Below are 19,781 nucleotides of genomic sequence, written 5' to 3'. Positions count from 1 at the left end.
TGATTTCCAAGCTGCAGATCAAAATGTAACCCACTCCAATAACAACAACAACTAAAAGTTAAATTGTAGGATAACTGCATAGATATCTATGGTTTCAAAATTATTTTCTAGCGAACAGGCATCTTTAGTACATAAACTATCACAACTTTCCATCAAAATGTGCCCCAGAGGGCGAAGCGTGCTTTGAAATTGTCTGCCTGAATTAAGATGAGTAAATTAGCAGCTTGATCTACACCTGTCCATGCTAAGTTTGGTCTCAGAGAAGAAAAAAATTTACTTTCTAGCATTATCAATGTGACATAGCATTATATCTAATTAAGAAAAAAAATCCAAAGCCTACCCATCTTCACAGCATCCCTTTAATCCTCAATTATTTTGCTAATATACTGCCCAACTAGAATTCTCCATTCACAGAAGTCACTCACTCTGCATGGATATATACACTCTACTCATACATACACACGTACCTAAGTATGCAGCACGTGAAGCGTCAGCATACCCTGGCAAAGAAAGTTACAATTTCCTTGTCCCTTAAACATGTCTATGGCTACGATAGCTTCAGCAGTCACTAAGTTCCACTTCTGCACCAAAGACCATTGCTGTGCTCCTGCTCATTTACAGAATTGCTCACTGCTCACCCTGGGATTTCCAAAATAAGAATAATTGTCCAAACCAACGTCCTTGCTCATTTAAGGAATCTAGGTCATCCAAACGAGGGATGACAGCCACCCATCAAGCCATTTAGTGCCATCTTTTGCCAAAATACCATGGTATGAAACTTGAGACATACATCTCTCCATATTTGCACATGAAGTGTTAATTACAAGACTGGTAATTTATCCAGCTTTGTTGATGGAACTCTGCAATCTTTCATTTATCAGTGATATGATAAAAGACAAAAGGACATGGGCTCTCCTTTTTGTTTTCCATATAAATTAAAAACTCATTGGTTCTTAGAACAGAAGTTTGCAAATACAAACATCAGGAAAATTCCTTTTGCTCACTTTCCTCCAGGAGTAGCTAAAGGTGTACAAATATAGGAGTGGCAAATTCCACAGGAACTTCAAATAGATTAAATAATCATATTTATCATAAGATGGTACTAATCCTTCCTTACGGCTACATATTTTAAAGCTATATTTGGATACTGAGAAGCGTAGGCAGCTTACAGGAACACAAAATATCACTGGCCTGATTTTTAATTTGAAGTGATTTTGAAACTTGCCTCCTTCCACACACACTCAGATGAATTCTGACATAAGCCTGAAATGATTTCTCATTTCCCAACAGAAAAAAAAAAACACGCACACACAGCACCAAAGCTTTCAGGCATAGAGCGGGAGCTCTCAGCATAATCCAAGGGTGAAACCCTGCTGCTGCACATATCAGAAGTCCTGCTTGCATCTGAGATGCCCCGATTTCACGCTGCTCTCCATTCTCCTGACATTCAGCAACTGGCAGGAGTTTGTAAGTTATTGTGTTCCACAAGAGTGTACCGACAATTTCAAATATAAATCTAGAGCTAGTGTACAAAAATAGATGCTGAATTTTATTACCAAGGAAATACTAAAACACCATCAGTTATTTCTTATCCAGTTTCGCAACAGAATGAGAATACCAACAAACAGCTGCAGCAGGAGCATATTTGCCAAAGAAAACAGTTTGCAAACATGTATGTTAAAGAATGATTCCCTTCTTAAACCCTGGAAAAATGGGGAAAGGTCTATGTTAAATTAGAGATCAAGAACTCTATTTTCTCTCACTCGTTTTCAATTCTGAAAGCCTGCAGAATCAGCAGCATAGTATCAGTTCTATAATTCTGTTAAATTCCTTTTACAGCAGAAAAATTAAACAGTAAGCTTAAGCATACTTTCAGCATCAAAGAGGTTTGTTACTTATTTAGGTATCAGAAATCACACAGTATACACATAATACTAATGGTAAGGACAAAATGGGTTAAATTCTATGCTTTACAGAGCAGACAGAAAAATGGAAGCTAATGCAACTGTTGGTCCAGGATATTCGACAAGTCAGAATAACATTGCCTCATACAACCCTCTGCAAGCTTATTTCTTTCAAATCAGATGCCTCTTCCAGAGTACACCCTACTTTCTTTTTACAGAGAACAACGCTTTTGTTGGGATCCTTTTTCCAAGCGATAAACATTTCCTAGGGGGTTGCCGTATCGTTCCTTTCTGATTCTCCCACCTTCAAAGGAGCCAGTGTAGAAGCAGCAAATCAAAGCCCCAGCAGTGGAAAAGATGCTCACACACAGCCTGCTAAAGACTCGCACGTTGGTTTCTGTGTGAGAAGGAGCTATATAAAGAGTTCCTGTAGGTATGATTGCACAGACTGCTTCTTTAGATCACATCTTCAAAAAACAAAGTCTACCACGAGACTCATGACCTATTCTGGATGGAGAGAGACACTTCCCTCCTTCCGCTACCCTCTGGCTTTGAGATGTCAGGCCTTCTCTTCTCTGCTGTCACTCACACAGACTGCTGGCTCAAAGGGCAAGTATTTCATATGGCAATTGATACTTCTAGACATTGCTACAGAAGAAACATCTGCCAATTACTAGAGAGCCTAAATTTTCTCTAGAGCCAAAATATCTGCCTACCCATTGTCCTTCAGATATGTACCAAGACAATTTCCCATCAAGTTAAGAGAAGAACTGCTCACAGGAGAAAAAGAGAAAATAAAATTCAGCATTTCAGAAAATTTGGTGGGGTCAAGACATCAGACTGAAGTGAATGCTGCTGCAATAAAGAGATTTGAAAAGGGTGAGAGGTTGCAGCATGGCTAGTGAACAGATTTTTCATTTCCTGGAGACTAAACGCAGACATTTTGGGAACTCCACTTTGAAACTGGATGAAAGTTGTGGCTATAATGATAAAGACAAAAGCTACAATTCAAAACCTGCCAGGATGCTATCCTCTACAATGTGCTCTAGGTGATCCTGCTTGGAAGGGGCATTAGACTTCAGAGGTCCCCTCCAACCTCAACCATGCTGTGATTCTGAGAAATTGCAGCAGATTTAAATTTGATTGAGCAGCCAGTCAAGCAACAGATAAAAGTAATCTAATGAGCTATCCCAAGCAAGATGTATCTTTTACTTACATTAAAAATGCAATTCAGAAACCAAAGCTTCAGATAAACATCCAGTTCTCCAAGTCTCATTACAGGAGATGACATCCCTGGCACATACAGAAGCATGCAGCTAGCACTGGCCACAAACAGCTCACAAACACTGATACATCTCAGGTATGCGGCCTTTCCTATGCTGCAAAAAATCTGTAAACCCCCCCAAGCTAATATATCACTGAGATACATATCGGGCTTCTTTCCCAACAGAAAGGGAGGAAAAAACAAAGCAACACATTTTGCACTCTCAGTGAACCTAGAGAATAGAAAGTTTAAAACTGTGGCCATCACTTCCAGGTTGGGTTACTTCTTCCAAAAGAACTGATCCGTAGCATTGCTTTCATACATACAGTTAGGTACAAGCAGCAAGGCACTTTCAGCTTACGTTAAAGTTTTCTGTAAGCAAAGTTCTCTTAAAACCATCTGTTAAAAATGTGTTCTGGACTGCAAATCCAGTTGATATTCACAAAAAGAAAAATGTATCTAAAGTGTGAACCACGTGTATTTTAACACCATCCATATATATAAACATAGTGTATATTTATATTATATTTAGCCAAAAAATACATTTAGAACTTAGACGTATAATTTATCCTCAGGACACCAGTCTCTGACTATGTCATTTCTTAACTCTATCTTCTGCTTGGCAATACATTGTTAGCCACATCACTATCTAATATGACAACTGCTACATGTCTACAGTTAGCGAACGGTTAAGCCTGATGAAGCAAAAAAAAGCTTCCAAATCAGAAAGTTTTGGGTTTACCCTATATATTGCAAAGACTCTTCAAATTGCTTCCAGACAGTGCTATTTTTATAATTCCATCGCAAAAGATAATCTTACTTTACACTTTCTTTACCTAGATTCAGCTTTAAATGAAAACTACATGTTTCATCAGTCAGCAGTTGCCCAAACTGCTGAAGAAAAATCCAGATACAAGTTCAAACAAAGCCTTAAGGAACTCAGGACAGCAACTCTAAGAGTACTCCCCAGCATCTCTCCAGGAACTGGAGAACCTTAATGTCTGGTGGTTATTTTGGGATTTTTCCTGACTAGCAGTGAAGCAGTTGTACAAACTGCACAAAGCCAAGATGTGCTGCTACCAGGTGCTCAGAAGAGCAAGCAAAGAACACAGCAGAGGACCAAGCAGGCAGGAGCTGTGAATGTCTGTTCTGGTTGCTAGTCCTTCTTTACTCTTCACAGTCCAAGATGACTGGCTTTTAATATTATTATTTTTTTTTCTTTTTGATGGCTGTAAGGTTAGTTGTCAGCAAATTTCATGCAGTAAGTGAACAGGCATTACAAGTTACCATATTCCTGTAGGGAGCTCCTTTATGATTTGACATTATGTTTGCCAAGCATTCCTTTCTGCTGTCTCCACATTTCCAAATTTGCAGTATACAATCATCTCATCCTACAGGAGTGGAATATTTATTAAGCTTTTCCACTCCAAAAATACATTTTGGAAATATATGTTAAATGTCACTTTCCTAGGGCATTTGGAGAAGTTGTTTCTGGTTTAAGACACTCTGAAACAGGAGCCCTAAATACAAGCAAAACGATTGGTTCATTAGCTCATGGAGCAGATTACCTTGAGTGTCATCACGCGGCACTTGCAGGGCAAGCAGGCGATCAGGCCCAGTCAGCATGGGTTTATGAAAGGCAGGTCCTGCTTGACGAACCTGATCTCCTTCTGTGACCAAGTGACCCGCTTGGTGGATGAGGGGAAGGCTGTGGATGTGGTTTACCTTGACCTCAGTAAGGCTTTTGACACCGTTCCCCACAACATTCTCCTCAAGAAACTGGCTGCTCGGGGCTTGGACTGGCGTACGCTTCGCTGGGTTAGAAACTGGCTGGATAGCCGGGCCCAGAGAGTTGTGGTGAATGGAGTCAAATCTGGTTGGAGGCCGGTCACTAGTGGTGTCCCCCAGGGCTCGGTACTGGGGCCGGTCCTCTTTAATATCTTTATCGATGACCTGGATGAGGGCGTCCAGTGCACCCTCAGTAAGTTTGCAGAGGCAAACTTAGGGCAGGAAGGCTCTGCAGGAGGATCTGGATAGGCTGGAGCAATGGGCTGAGGTCAACTGTATGAAGTTCAACAAGGCCAAGTGCCGGGTCCTGCACCTGGGGCGCAACAACCCCAAGCAGAGCTACAGGCTGGGAGATGAGTGGCTGGAAAGCTGCCTGGCGGAGAAAGACCTGGGAGTACTGGTTGATAGTCGGCTGAATATGAGCCAGCAGTGTGCCCAGGTGGCCAAGAAGGCCAACAGCATCCTGGCCTGCATAAGAAGCAGTGTGGCCAGCAGGTCTAGGGAAGTGATTGTCCCCCTGTACTCGGCTCTGGTGAGGCCGCACCTCGAGTACTGTGTTCAGTTTTGGGCCCCTCGCTACAGGAAGGACATGGACGTGCTCGAGCGAGTCCAGAGAAGGGCGACCAAGCTGGTGAGGGGTCTGGAGAACAAGTCTTACGAGGAGCGGCTGAGGGAGCTGGGCTTGTTCAGCCTGGAGAAGAGGAGGCTCAGGGGCGACCTTATCGCTCTCTACAGTTACCTTAAAGGAGGCTGTAGAGAGGTGGGGGTTGGTCTGTTCTCCTACGTGCCTGGTGACAGGACGAGGGGGAATGGGCGAAAGTTGCACCAGGGGAGGTTTAGGTTGGATGTCAGGAAGAACTTCTTTACCGAAAGGGTTATTAAGCATTGGAACGGGCTGCCCAGGGAGGTGGTGGAGTCACCATCCCTGGAGGTCTTTAAAAGACGTTTAGATGTAGAGCTTAGCGATATGGTTTAGTGGAGTACTTAGTGTTAGGTCGAAGGTTGGACTCGATGATCTTGAGGTCTCTTCCAACCTAGAAATCTGTGATACTGTGATTAATTTAATCAAAAAGAGCAATTGCAACCCAGGCTCCTAGAAAAGGAAAGGTATTTCATTTGCTTAAATGTTTCTGAAAGGTCTACCAGGAGGAACAAAAGATTTGGTCAACGTGAGCTTTGAGATTCACATTCAAAACAGTATGAGATGGTTTTACAACACCATAAAAATTCAAGGATTTTTTTTTAAACTTATTAAACTTTCATACAGCAACATCAGCATTTCATTCTGTATTTAAGAGTATACACGTTTCTCAACAAGTTCTGTTGTACATTTCCATCAACGTCATCCTCTAAATAGCTTTAGAACTTTAACCCCAGATTTTCGCATCTGATGCCCTGAGAAGCCCCAAACAAAGCTGCATTCCTAATGTGGTAGTCAGCACGCGAGCACGCAGGGAGCCATGCAGCACTTTCCCAGAACAGGAGGTACTCTAGGAAGGTTTCAAAGAACGGGAGTTCAATGGTCATACACAACTGAATTTGAACGGAAATTTCTCACTATATGGCCGTGAAAATATTCCTTATAATACCCAGAAATGCTTCAGAAATAATACAGAAGTCATCCATTTACAACAACAACAAAAGAGCTTTTTAGATTTTTTTAAAGAAAAAAATGGATTTCTATCACATTTAATACAACTTTTCAATAAAATATTGTCAAAAAATACCCAGGAAATAAAATCCATTCTTATAGCCTAAGAGGAAATGGTTAGGTGGAGGAAAAAAAAAAAAGCACCTTTGTTTTTTTAAGAAGGTAAATAAAATGCTCTTGTCCTTCCCATTTATTGTTTGGTTTTAAACTCAGATTTCTTCCTTTTCATAATCCTCTTCCCTTTTCTCCTCTGCTACATAACTTAGTACAAACTACCTGATGAGAATCACAGCTAAGAAAAAACACATCTGTGCACCATGGAAAAACATCGCTCCTGCAGTGACTTACTGCTATGCTTTAAGTGAATGTTAACTAGAATTCATATGGTGGGCTGGGGGGATAAAAGAACATGAATTCAACCTCTATAGTTTGAATTTATAAGGCACAAAATTTCAAAGTTTCTATTATATATAGAACAAATGCAGATCTAACACATAGTAGTCCAACCCTGCAAGCCAGGGCAGAAGATGTAAGTGTTGCATTACTACTAGCGATATTATAGATGGGAATCCTTCATCCTTACTAACTTAAAATTGCAGTTTCTATACTTCTAAGGTTTCCAGAAGGACCATATACCAAAACCAAGATTCACTACAGCAGTTGGGCTCAAGTCGAGTTGCTATCAAAATGCTTTTGGCATTCAAGATTGTATCCTCGTCACAGAGACACACAATAAATAAATAAATAAAATAATAATTAAAAAAAAAACACACACAAGAATTTAAGACATTAAGAAAGCAGAGACTTCAAAGGCTAACATAAACAATTTGTGCAAGCTTTACTGCTTTCACACAACCACTCTTAGATACTGCTCATATAAAATGTCAAACTATGTCAACTACCTTACAAAACTGTATACAAAGAGGTATCCAGACTATTTGACTTGTAAAATTATTTATATTAGAAAAATTCAGTTCAGCAATGCCACCCACGCACCTGCACGTAGAAGCAGGCACGTGGCTCAAACAAAAGAAGCTATTTTAGATCACCAGTTCAAAGATGGGTCAATGCTATAGCAGTCCCCCAAAAACAACAACTACTAACTGATCACTTACAGTTTTTCATGTTGATTCCTGCGTGTTCCTTCAGAAGACTGCAACTGATTTACTAACTCCAAAGGTTAGTAAATGGTAGATTCACCTGTGGGGTTTCTTTATTGGTACTTTTGGGCACCACACCTGATTCACAAGCTTCAGGTGTTTTTCTGCTACAGCCTCTATTTTCCAAAACTTTAACTGGGGGGGGGGGAGAAGGTCATTAATGCAGAGTAAGCAGCAAGCACCCATTTTATCACCATGGCTATAGTTTGTTAAAAAAAAAAAAAAACACAGTTGTTTTGCCCACCACAAAACAGCATATTTTTTATGGTTCCAGAGGAACCAAATCTTAAAAAGTAAAGTTTCAGAAATAATTATGACCTGTGCATTTTCACAAAGAGCCTCAAACACCCACTCATGCAGGGAAGGAACACAATCAACGCCATGATTCAAGTTTTCATACTTTCCTTTTTCTCTCTCGTACGTAAATTCATGGAGCTTTAGTCCTCTTTGATTAAAAATAAAATTCAAATTATAAAGAATTTTCAAGGCCATAGCTGACATTTTCCTAAAATTGCATTACTACTTCATAAAATAAGCTTCAACATTTAAAAAACAGACCTTAAAAACCACCCATTTTTCATCTCCTATTGGTTCAAAATAATGATATGAGGCCAGAATAAACATCTTCACTTATAACATCTTGACTTGTTAGTAGCAACACCACACAAATTCTTCCAGACTTCTTGAAATTCAAGGATTTGTTGGTTGTTGTTTTTTTTTCATGTTTTGTTCTTCTTTAATTAAGTGGTCCAATCCTAACACATAAGTGGAAATCATACCAAAAAAAAAAAACCATAGAATCTTGCAGAAAATGTCTTTATGGGTATTTCACCATGTTAAAAGGACAAGCTTATCAATTTCTAGTGACACAGCAATTAATATCTACCAATTTATATTATTTCTAGAACACAAGCACAAAAGGTTTGAAAATGCAGACCCCCATTTTGTCACAAACTCTATGCAGGTAAACATCTCAAGAAAATTAGCAAATGTATAGATATTCGGCTGTTTTTTGTTTTTGTTTTTTTATAGGTGTGCAAAGTACATAAGCAACAAAGCTCATATAATCACATCTCTAGGTCAGCAATAGTATACACAAGGATTTTTCCCTGAGCTCTTAGTGTAGCTGTAGCTCTCTCTATAACTCACCATGGTGAACCTCCAGATAGCAGGACTGCTTCCTACTTCACCTTTCTCCTTCTACCTGGTTGCCAAAGAGATCCCACAGAACCTGGCACTCCACTTTGTCAACTTCACCTGGATTGTCAATTAATCTGTTAATAACCCTAATGACTCACAGCAGTCACTGAGACTTCTTTGGTGAGAAAAACACTTGTGCTTACAAGTGAGCACCTATTTTCTGGCCACTGCACAAAACAGTCATAAAAATGTAATTAGCTGCACACATAAAGCCTCACTATTAACATTAAAAGGCAGTGTGGTATAATACGTTGCTGTAACTTTTCAAAGCTTTCTTTTCTTAACATTGTTAGTTATTATCATAGAATCAAAGAATCATAGAATATCCTGAGTTGGAAGGGACCCATAAGGGTCATTGAGTCCAACTCCTGGCACCGCACAGGTCTACCCAAAAATTCAGACCATGTGACTAAGTGCACAGTCCAAATGCTTCTTATTATCCATAAGAAGATACAATATTCAGCTATAGGTTTGCTAAGAAATCGGATTTGCATCACCTTTAGGGAAAACACTCCTCTCAAGTAAGTGCAGTCTCTGGTGTTTAAAAAAATAAAAAAATAAAATTTAAAAAAAAAAGTAAAATTTATCAGGGTGGGGATTAATAATGGAACACATGAAATTCAATGCTGTCTGTGAAAAATGAAATGCAGCTTTTTATTTTCAAGAATTCTTAAAGTTCAGATATTTATTTTTAACATTTTTTATTGTTTAGCAGTGCCCCACATCAGTGACTCTTCCATTTCACCCAACCCACGGAAGTGAAAGGTAGAAGAACACAGCAGGTACAGTAAATACAGGAAGACATCAGCGTCTTGGATTCAATCAATGTAGTTATACAACACAAAAATTTTAGAAGCGTTAATACTTAATTTTAAGTGGAAAAGGAAAATAAAGTCAAATAATTTTAACAATTTCAGGCAGGTAACTCTTTATAGAAAGCGAGTTCTAACCACTCCAAAAGCGGGCAGTGTTAAGCATCAGTAACACAGCCTCTCAAACAGCATTTCTATTGCATGTTCCGTTGGGGGTCTTAAATGTTTTAAGAATAAAGCAAGAATTATGAAATATTTCTGCTACTTACTGTATCTCTCCTTCAGAATAATGCCTATCTAGGGACTCTCTCAGATCCAGCCTTTGTCACAGGAATAGTTCTTTCTTGATGATTTGACCAAATCTGTTCATAAAAAAATAAACAGAATTTCCAGTTAGAACATTATGTTAAGAAAAAATTATGCACTTTGTCTTCAAACTTGGGTCTTTTCTATAATGACTGTCGCATGGATAAGTTTACACACAGAACAACTTTCAGAATTTGGATGAACAAATGGCAATGAATTGTGATTTTCAGTCATGAGATCTGGTGCTTTTATTTCATACAGTAAACCCATCACAGGTCTAGCTAAAGCTTTAGCACAGCAGATGGAAGTTCAGTTTTGCAAGAAATGCTATAGTATTTTATACCTGGTTTTGTCTGACAGGATTTTGCCTGTGATACGGGCACTACAGCCCAGCACCGAAAGCTGAGCTGCAGCCAGGAAAGAAATGGAACTGGAGGTGCAATCCCAAAAGAGGGCAAAGCAGCTGCCTGGTCTTTGTCTGGGTGAGGTGGGAGGGCTTCACAACCCAGCTGGCAAGGGAACCCATGGCCAAATGCTCAGCTGGGCTCTGCCTGACCCAGGCAGGTTCCAATAAAGCCCTGGTGGCTGGCACCACCTTCAAGAAGTGAAGGGAACTAAACATCTTGACATTTTGCATGTTATAAACTTTCAGAGGAAAAAAAAAAAAAAAAAGGCATTCAACAAACAAGATTTGGTTGCATAGATGTCTTTAAAATCTGTCCTTAGGCACCTGACATGAATCTTTAAATGGGTAAATACTTTTAGTAACCCAGCTTTAACAATCCTATGGTTCTACATCTCAGCTGATGACTTTGCTTATTTGTCTGCCAAAGTAAAAAGTCATGAGAAATACACGAATTTAGAAAACAAAATCCAAATAAAATGCTATAAATTATCAAAGACCACCAGATTCAGCTTTACTTTTTTATGAGAAATCCTGTTCTTTACTAGAGTAACTTGCAAGGTATTTTAAACTGAGATGGATGCAGAAACACATCGCTAGATGGACTGGACAAATCCATCTTATAGCAGCACATTACTGAAAGTCATTACCTCCCCAGAACGTGGGGAGCTAATGCTGGTGCTATTGCCTTCAAGTAATAAAAATATGATGGGGACAGACCCATAACCAGCAAGGGAGCACAGCATTGTTGGCACTGAATTTTCATCTATTTTAGTTCTCCGTACAGTAGCCCTGGCTGGTCTCGTCATCTGCACTGAGGGAGTGAGCATGCGAAACATTTTCTGTAGCTGCTTTCCCATTAAGGGTTACTCCTGGAAATGCTGTATGGGAACTAGCTCTCAATCTTCTGTTGTGTATGTTCCTTTAAAAACTTCATCTTACATCCTGGCTACACTTTCTTCAGTATGTTCGGTTCTTTGCAAACCAATCACTATCCTCCCACTGTTTAGTATAGAGTTCAAATTTAGTATAATGTTCAAATTGTTCCACAGATCAGCATGGCCAAAATAAAATCTGTGCAAATCGGTAAATTAAATTATGCTGGACATGGGAGCAACGTACCAAGTGCCACACAAGGGTCCTACTGCACAGTCTGGCACACACATAGACAAGTGATAGCCAGGAGATATTTCCCTCTGTTTGCTAGCTGCTCAGCGTGCTAACTTGCCAAACAGAAATTCACAATAAGGAAAATGAAATTAACTGCCACATGAAAAAGCCAGGAAGCACCACAGATTTAGTAAACTTAATTAATTTCTTCTAAACAGAATTCCCTCATGTTCTTACAGCTGGGCTGATGAAAAATCACTGCTCTGCAACTAAACTGAATGGAAAATATTAAGAAAGCCAGGATTGGAGCAGACTTATGAGTCACTACAGAGCAATCCAAAGGGATACAGAGGTCGTCCACTCACTAGAATGTGGGCTGAAACAGTCACTGATTTATTCTCCAGGAATCCCAATAAGAGGCACTCTCAGGGGAGCAGAAGACAAGAGACTTTGCCATGACTGTAGCTACAAAGATGACTACAGTAAGAAATTCTGGCAAATGTTAGTGGCTGCGATAGTAAATCCATCCTGTACTCAAAAACCTTGGAGAGTACTAGGGCTGATACAGAAGCAAGACATAATCACAATAGCCTGACTGGTATGATTTGGGGGGTACTAGATGCATTCACTAACTGATTTATTTGTTTGCATCCTTATCAAAGAAAACATCTTCTAGGGTTAGTGTTTGGGACTCATGGTTTATGACTGAGGTTTCCAAATGGAGTGTCTTTAGGTGGCTTTGGACATCCTTCTGAACTACAGGACTAGCAGACATTCCTTGACAGGAAGGAATAGAGGTAGTGTTACGTTTTCTGCTATATGCAGAGTTCACCTCATCCCTCAGAAGTGGTGAATTCCAGTGGCTGCTTTCAGACAGACATGTAGGATTGCTTAATGAGATAGAAAAGGTAGAATAAAAAATTAGATGACATTATAAACCAGGCTTTCTATTGGAGGCTGCTGGATCAGCCTAAACTAGGTTAAATGCCAGGATTTGTCTTCATATTAAATATATTAATTTAAAATTAAACCAATTTTTAAAATACACCTCTAAGGCTCTAGACGACCAAACTTAATTATACAACATGCTAAAATGCAATTAAATGAAAACCCACAACCTTGGCCACCCACTACTTTGCTCTTCCATAGTTTAAAATGGAAACTTTTAATCTGCCTGACAGAGGCATGGTTTCTTTAGCAGTATTCCTGGAAGTCACCACATTAAGGTTATTTCTGAGTAATTCAGGCAGAATTCCTGGTCTCTGAGCCCTTGCAAGATGGCTGTGTGTGCAGTCCAGACCCTTTTAAAACAGGGAGATACAGCTCTGGCAACTCTACTGGTTATACCTGTAGTACATGGAACTGCACATTAAAGAAACTGCGACATCAACTAGATAGAACTAGTAGAAATTACCTTACATGACATTAAAAAAGCACTAAGCCCATGTAAAATCAAATATATAAAAATGATGCAGTTTTAAGTGAGCAGTTGGGAACAGAAAGCGAAATACAGGACATCAAACTTAAAGCTGAAGAAAGAAACTGCAGTTTGGGCACTACAAGCTGATGCCATATTGAAGTCCAGATGAAAATGACCATGCTTATAACTGTTACAGAGCTGCTTTCTGCCAGCTGTGGCACACTAACTGATTCATCACACTCCTGCCTGTCACAAATTCACCAACGCATGCATTAGTTTCATGCTTAAAACCCTGTTTTGTGCAATATATGGATAACACCTGTTTTATCAACCCTAAATAGAAAGAACAAGAACCACGATTTGCTATCGCTAAGTTCTTTGAAACTTTTCTGATTTCAGTAGCATTTCTGTAGTGGTTGCTGAAGGCAGGGCTTGGCCACAATAGCCTTGCTAAAGCTCACCAAGACGTTTTGCTTCACAAGTTTCTTGGTGCCTGGCCATCCTCATCCCCACTGCGGCATCCAGTGGTTACCTGCATTGCTAGCTATGGAGCTGAACCAGTGGGAAACTTTGGTAATTTTTATATTTGACTCCAGTCAAATGGAGTTCTTCCAGTTCTTCCTCTTCATCAATAGCTTTCTTCACGTGCCTTTCTTATCAGTGGCTATGGTTTGATGAAGGTTCTCACTCAGACATAAGCCAAAAAAAAAAAAAAAAGGCAAATTAGGACTAGGTTCTCTAACCTCCCACGACTAAAAGTTCACATTTAACCATTAAAGCAGTGGCGGAATTTGGCAGCCAAAACATTTTTACTTTGTATGATAACATGTGTCACCACCTTTTAACATTTTAAATGGCATATGTATTTTAAATGGGGAAAGCGATCACAGAACTGCATAAAATCACTCTGCCAGATGTTGATGTAGTAGAAGAGGAATCCCAGAGATATCACATACTGGAAGCCACAATTCATTTAGCAATCCAACCTGGAAAACATGACGAGTGCTGTGGGTAATGTTCAAACATCTGTCTTTCTTCCAGAAAGAAGGAAAAAACCCACACCCTGGATTTTTTTAGAGCTACATACATCAATGCATACTCTGAAAATGCTGTGAACTTTTACGTGCCATTTTCTGTCTGCTTTTTAAGTAACCTCACTTTGAGTGTAGACATGGCTCTTCAATTCTGTCTAGAAAAGATGACTAATATGATCCCAGTTAGAAATGTGCAGTTTTAAGTATGTTATTCTGTGTTTTGCATCAACTGTCCACAGCGAGATGGGAATTATTAATCATTGTAGCAGTCTGCCGCACACAAATAGATTCATTTAACAGATGTAAGATTTAAGTAATACTCTCTGCTCACGATGAAAAATTTGGAGGAAGTCCAGTGAAAGTAAAATACAGAGCACAGAACACATTAAAGGAGGAAAAGTGAGGAAGAAAAGTGTCCTAAACAGCCGGCACATTCGTGCCTTCCTAGGAGGACACCAAACTGGGCAACCTTGGGGAAGGAGGAGGAATCCTGTCTGCTTCCTAAGAATGGGGAGCACAAAATTCACTAGCCCCTACCTCTCTGGGAAGCTGACTCCACAATTATTCCTTGTTTTAAACAGGAAAAAATGTCCATGAAAGTCCTACACAATAGCACAGTGCCTTTAAAGGGGCATCTTTCTGTCTGATTTCCACTGGTGATCAGATTTATAATCTGAGAGATGAGTTGTTCACTTGCATGCAGGTTAAAAGGATTTTTTTTTTAATTATTTTTACGAACCTGATACAAAACCTACAGAAATAGCTAGAAGGTTCTTAAACTTCAAAAGGATTTGGATGAGTGTGTTGTTGTGTTAGAAGATGGCAAAATAAACTGTGCACTGCACTTTTTTCCTGGATGAAGTGCCTGAAAAACCCACACAAATGAGAGCTCTTCAGAGGTGTTTTTTTTTAGTAATCTAAGACAAAAATCCTTACAGAAAGACAATCCCTTTAAATGATCACAGTATTACATCATCTCTCAAAGCATTATTAAAATACCATTCCCATAGCGTCAGTTGGTCTTACTACCACCAAGAAGGAAAATTCGAGTAAATGGAATATTTCATTTGCAGTCTTACTACACGGCTAGAAATACCATAACAGGTTGTAATTTTTGGAGGATAATAGATTGTAATAATATATGCTGTGGCTGCTTTTTGGTTTTAACATATTTCTAAAATAGACCAGTATTTCCATCTTTTAACCAAGTTATTACAGCTGTAGCATATTTTCTGTTACTGCTGTTAGAATATGCTTACATGACAGATGACTATATTTTATTTTATACAATGAATCATACAATCATAAAATGTCCTGAGTTGGAAGGGACTCAGAGTGATCCTCAATGCAGCCTGGGTTTAGAAGTACCAGTCAAGGATTATATCCTAACAGTATTATGGTAAGAATAGGAAATAAGAGTGTGTGCCTGTCACAGATGAGAGACTACATCTGACAGACAGAACTACAAGGTAATAGGCAGATAGCGTAACACACAGTTTAAAGTCAGAGCTAATCCACTGGCTAAATATTGTTGGGTACTTGGAGGTATTTCAGGGTTGAGGAGATTGCCTGCAAGTATTTTCTGTTTTGTTAAGATTTGGGTTATGATAGGCCTAGGGGAAAGCAGAGAGCTGTCTGCAACAACAAGGTGGACAGGTTGTACATAACTGGTAGTGAAGAGATGTGGGTGAGCTAGAAACATATTAACTAACAAATAAGTAAGGGACTGGACCATCAGCCATACTTAATGGAGAGAGACAATACTATTAACAATTCTAAACATAAAGCTTAAAGCTCTTAATGTGTTGGTTTTTTTCCATTAATAAGACTTAGTTGAGACAACGTTCAATTCAATAGAACCAAACTACAAGTTAATGGGAAAATTAAGAGCAGACAAAATGCCTTCTAGCTTAAAGTAAGCAGAAGGCACCAAAAATATGAACTGGGAAAAGGCAATCTTGTACATGTTTAATGAACAGAAAACACCAGGTACTCTAGGATGATCTCGGAAATGGGATAATGGTAGTGAACTACCAAACACATCTGGAAGGTCATAATTCCATTTCCAGTCTTGGAGAATTGATGTGGAACGTCCTAATTCCTGACAGAAATAGCAATGATTACATTTACTTTAAAAGCAATTACGTTGTATTTTGCTGACACTTTTAAAGAAAAATGATAAAATGGTCTAAGACATTTCTGTGCATCAAAGTTATCCTTGTACAGTAGGGTTACAAGTTCCTCCACAAGCATGAGCCTACTTCATGCATTACAAGTAAAAGTAGAATTTTCAGAATTTTTGTATAAACAAGATTCAGCACATGACAGTAAACAGGCTTTATATTGTCAGGCTTCTGGAAATTCACGTAAGTTATTGTCGATTTCACAGAAGACACTGAAAAACCTTAATACCCAGATGATGGAATCACCAAATACTATGTACTACATTTATTCCTTGGTTCAAGGTAAAAACATTGCCTCAGATCAAATTGATAGAATGTGATAGAAGAAATTATGGGCTGGACTCAATTCTATTTGTACACTTGTAAAAACTTTGCTGGAATTGTTGTGCTATTATTATTATTAATAATAATAATTACCAAGTCTTAAATAATGCAATATTAATTACTCAATATAATTATTGAAGCCATTACTTTCTTGCCACAGGAGTAGTTTATGAAATATAATTTTCAGCTGGACAATACAAATGTCTAGAAGCGCTTTCATTCCTAGACTGCATATTCCAACCTAAAAACTCATTTGAAAAAGGGAATGTCAGAGAAAATGTCTCCATTGATGAGAAATGGATTGAATTAGTTCTGTGAAGTGGAGAGCAAGTGGGATTAATTTGGAGAGAAATATTCCAGAAGCAATCTCTATAACTGATAAAACACTTTGTACTTTGCCTACAGAAAAACAGGCTGTTGGATGTAAGACAAATTGTGCTGTGATTAATTCGAGTCTGCAAAATGTATGCAACTGCATCCAAAGCATGATATACACTTCTTTATTCTTTTTTTTTGTCTCTGTGGAAGTTGTTTTTTTCAGCCCTCCACTCCCCACAAAAAGGTGAGAAAACATAATATTTGCCAAAAAAAAAAAAAAAAAAGTCGAGTTGGCTGAAATGCCTACTTCTACAAAGAAAAATATGAAACGGTGGATAGAAACCATCATTTAAACTCAAAAAATACAAGTCTATAGCCAGTCACAACCTCCTTTCAGAGGACGTTGATATCAAACAGAACCTGCTGATACTTCTGTACTTTCATTCCCACTGCTCCCTCCTTCAAGTCCTTCAGCCACGATCTTTAGCTCTGTGTTCAGATCTGCTAGGTGGGTATAAAGGTCTCTATTCTCAACTAGAGGAAAAGTAACTTTTTCATAAAATTTTACATCACAATTTACATCCTGTAATGTGGCTCTTATGTGGATTCATTTAACAAATGCAAAACAGCAAAATGTGCATGGTAGAGCATATGGACCTCTTAATTTTACCGTTCATTATCACAGTTTTCCAAGGTAATGTGAAAAGAGAAGCAGAGATATTAAAATACATTTCTTGCTAAATCACTTTCTTATTTCTATTACATTTCCAACACAGGAGAATAACAGGAAGTTTCAGGTTCCCTTCTATGTCCTCTCAAAATTTAGTCTATTTTGTCTCTGTGGTCTAGAAATATTTTCATACTTTCTCTTAGTGTTTGCCAGTAACTTATTCTAATATAAACGTTAGTTTAGCATTCTTTTCAATTAAAGCAATATTCCAATTCTTTCACTGTTGGTATTTTATCTTTCCAAAGAGATTTTTTTCAATACTACTAAGCTAAAGTTACTGCTTTGCTTTTCTTCATAATCTCCCTCCTTTGAGGACCTAATCCAACTTTCATTTATTAATATAAATGCATTCACACGGAGGATCAATTAACATTATTTCAGTATGATGGAAGATAGATAATGTGGTGGGGAGGAGAAGGCAAGAGAGAGATTTAAAATTATATTTAACATACTGACAGTATTTTAATATTTTAATCTACTTTTCACCCCTCCCAAAGCACAGTCACATTACCTACTGAATTGTTGGCATTTATGAATACTGATGAAAACTTAAGGTGTGTGTTGGGATTTTCTCATCTTCATACTGTTATCCTCATAACTGTTTTGGGGTAAAGGCAAAACACTAAATGTTAAAAAATTTTAACCATGAAGTTGCCACATGGTTGGAGATGAACATAAGCAATATAAAAAATTGGGCAAGCAATTACACCAACTATGAAGCGGTGTCTGTGTTGGTGCCACTATTGTTACTGAGCACTGGAATAAGTAAATACAAAAGTATTTTCCCTGTTGCAAGGGGCCTATGAGCATAAAATTAAAAGCATAAAATTAAACTGACTAAAATTAATCACCTCTGCACCAAAACCAGTAATGGAATAAGTTACAAAATAGTTACTTCTTACTCAGCTTGGCTGGGCTTTCATGGGAAAATAATTGTCTTCTGCCAAATGAAGTGAAAACAAAATTGCCAAAGGTGAACAACTGGGATATTTTGGTCACCCATCAGGAATCACCTATAAATTGTTCAAATTCTATAACAGGAAGCTTTTGCTGTTTGCACCTTATTGCATTTTATTTTTCAATTGACAATTATATACCCTGAAAAAATACTGTGATTTGTTTTCTCTTTTTCCCTCCCAGAAATGGTAGAAGGGCAAAATTACCATTCCTTTATGTCACTTCCCTTGAAGAAAAGTAGGGCCTATTTAGATGACCTTCTACTTAATAACTGAATTTAAATTGCAAATATCAGAGAATAGTACGGGTAATGTCCCTTAAGACAGTGTATAAAGGTAGCACTTGTATCAAGACTTCAGAAGTTTAGGAAACTACATTATATCCAGAACTATCTATAACATCACTCTGAAGTAAGCAGACTTGGGTCTAGACAGAAGCATTCTGTGCTAGCTTCAGGTGTGAGCTGGATTAAGAAATACAGCTGTTTGGGGGTTTTGTTCATTTGGTTGGTTGGATAGTTGTTTTTTTGGTTTTTGTTTTTTGACAGAAGGAGAGGGGCTTTTCCAAGCGTTTATCTTCCTGTCCTTTGACAAGAATTGATATTCAGATTTTAGATAGCCATGTTCGGAATTAGATTCTCCCCGGTGTGTTGTCAGGGTTGAAAGCCTACCCCACTAGAATCAAACTCATAGTAAGGACTTTCAAAATCCAAATCTTCCCCAGAATCCAGTACTGATGAACAAAGAAAATAAGGGCTTTTTTTAAATGCATAGTATACACATAATAATAAATATAAAACAGTTACTTCTATTCGGAAGAGAGACCTTGGGGCTATTTTCTATGGACACGGTTCTATGAAAAATATAAGTTGTTTGGTAAGGTTAAAAAAATATTAAGAATATTATGAAATGTTAGGGGAAAAATAAAAAGCAAAACATTTAATAAGCAAAGTGATAGAACCTGAGGAGCTTTACCAGAGATACAAAATGGCTGCCATATGAGAAACAAATTCGGTGACTTTTGTTTGAGAAGAGATACTGAAAGATGGACTATGGCAGAAATCTGAAAAAGAAGAAAGCGTGATACAGACATGTACGGAGATGAGAATGACTTTTTTTGTTTTAAAATACAAGAAATAGAGGAAAGGAAATTATCAGTAGGGATGCTCAAAACTAATTAAAGGAGATAGTTCTACACGCAGAAGTTTGCTACACTGT

General features: G+C 38.3%; 1 long non-coding RNA gene across 1 annotated transcript in view; it reads right to left on the bottom strand.

Moving 5' to 3' along the window:
- The window catches only part of LOC308197807, a 146,168-nt gene that overhangs the window by 8,639 nt on the left and 117,748 nt on the right, over positions 1-19,781 (bottom strand). Inside the window, exon 3 of the long non-coding RNA XR_013953291.1 lies at positions 10,049-10,141. This is a non-coding gene — a long non-coding RNA (uncharacterized lncRNA). The remainder of the gene's footprint in view (positions 1-10,048; positions 10,142-19,781) is intronic.

Source organism: Anser brachyrhynchus (assembly GCF_964034855.1).
Source record: "Anser brachyrhynchus genome assembly, chromosome: 7".
NCBI classification, from domain to species: Eukaryota; Metazoa; Chordata; class Aves; order Anseriformes; family Anatidae; genus Anser; species Anser brachyrhynchus.
The sequence above is the reverse complement of the archived record's forward strand: the minus strand, read 5'-3'. Positions and strand labels throughout refer to the sequence as shown.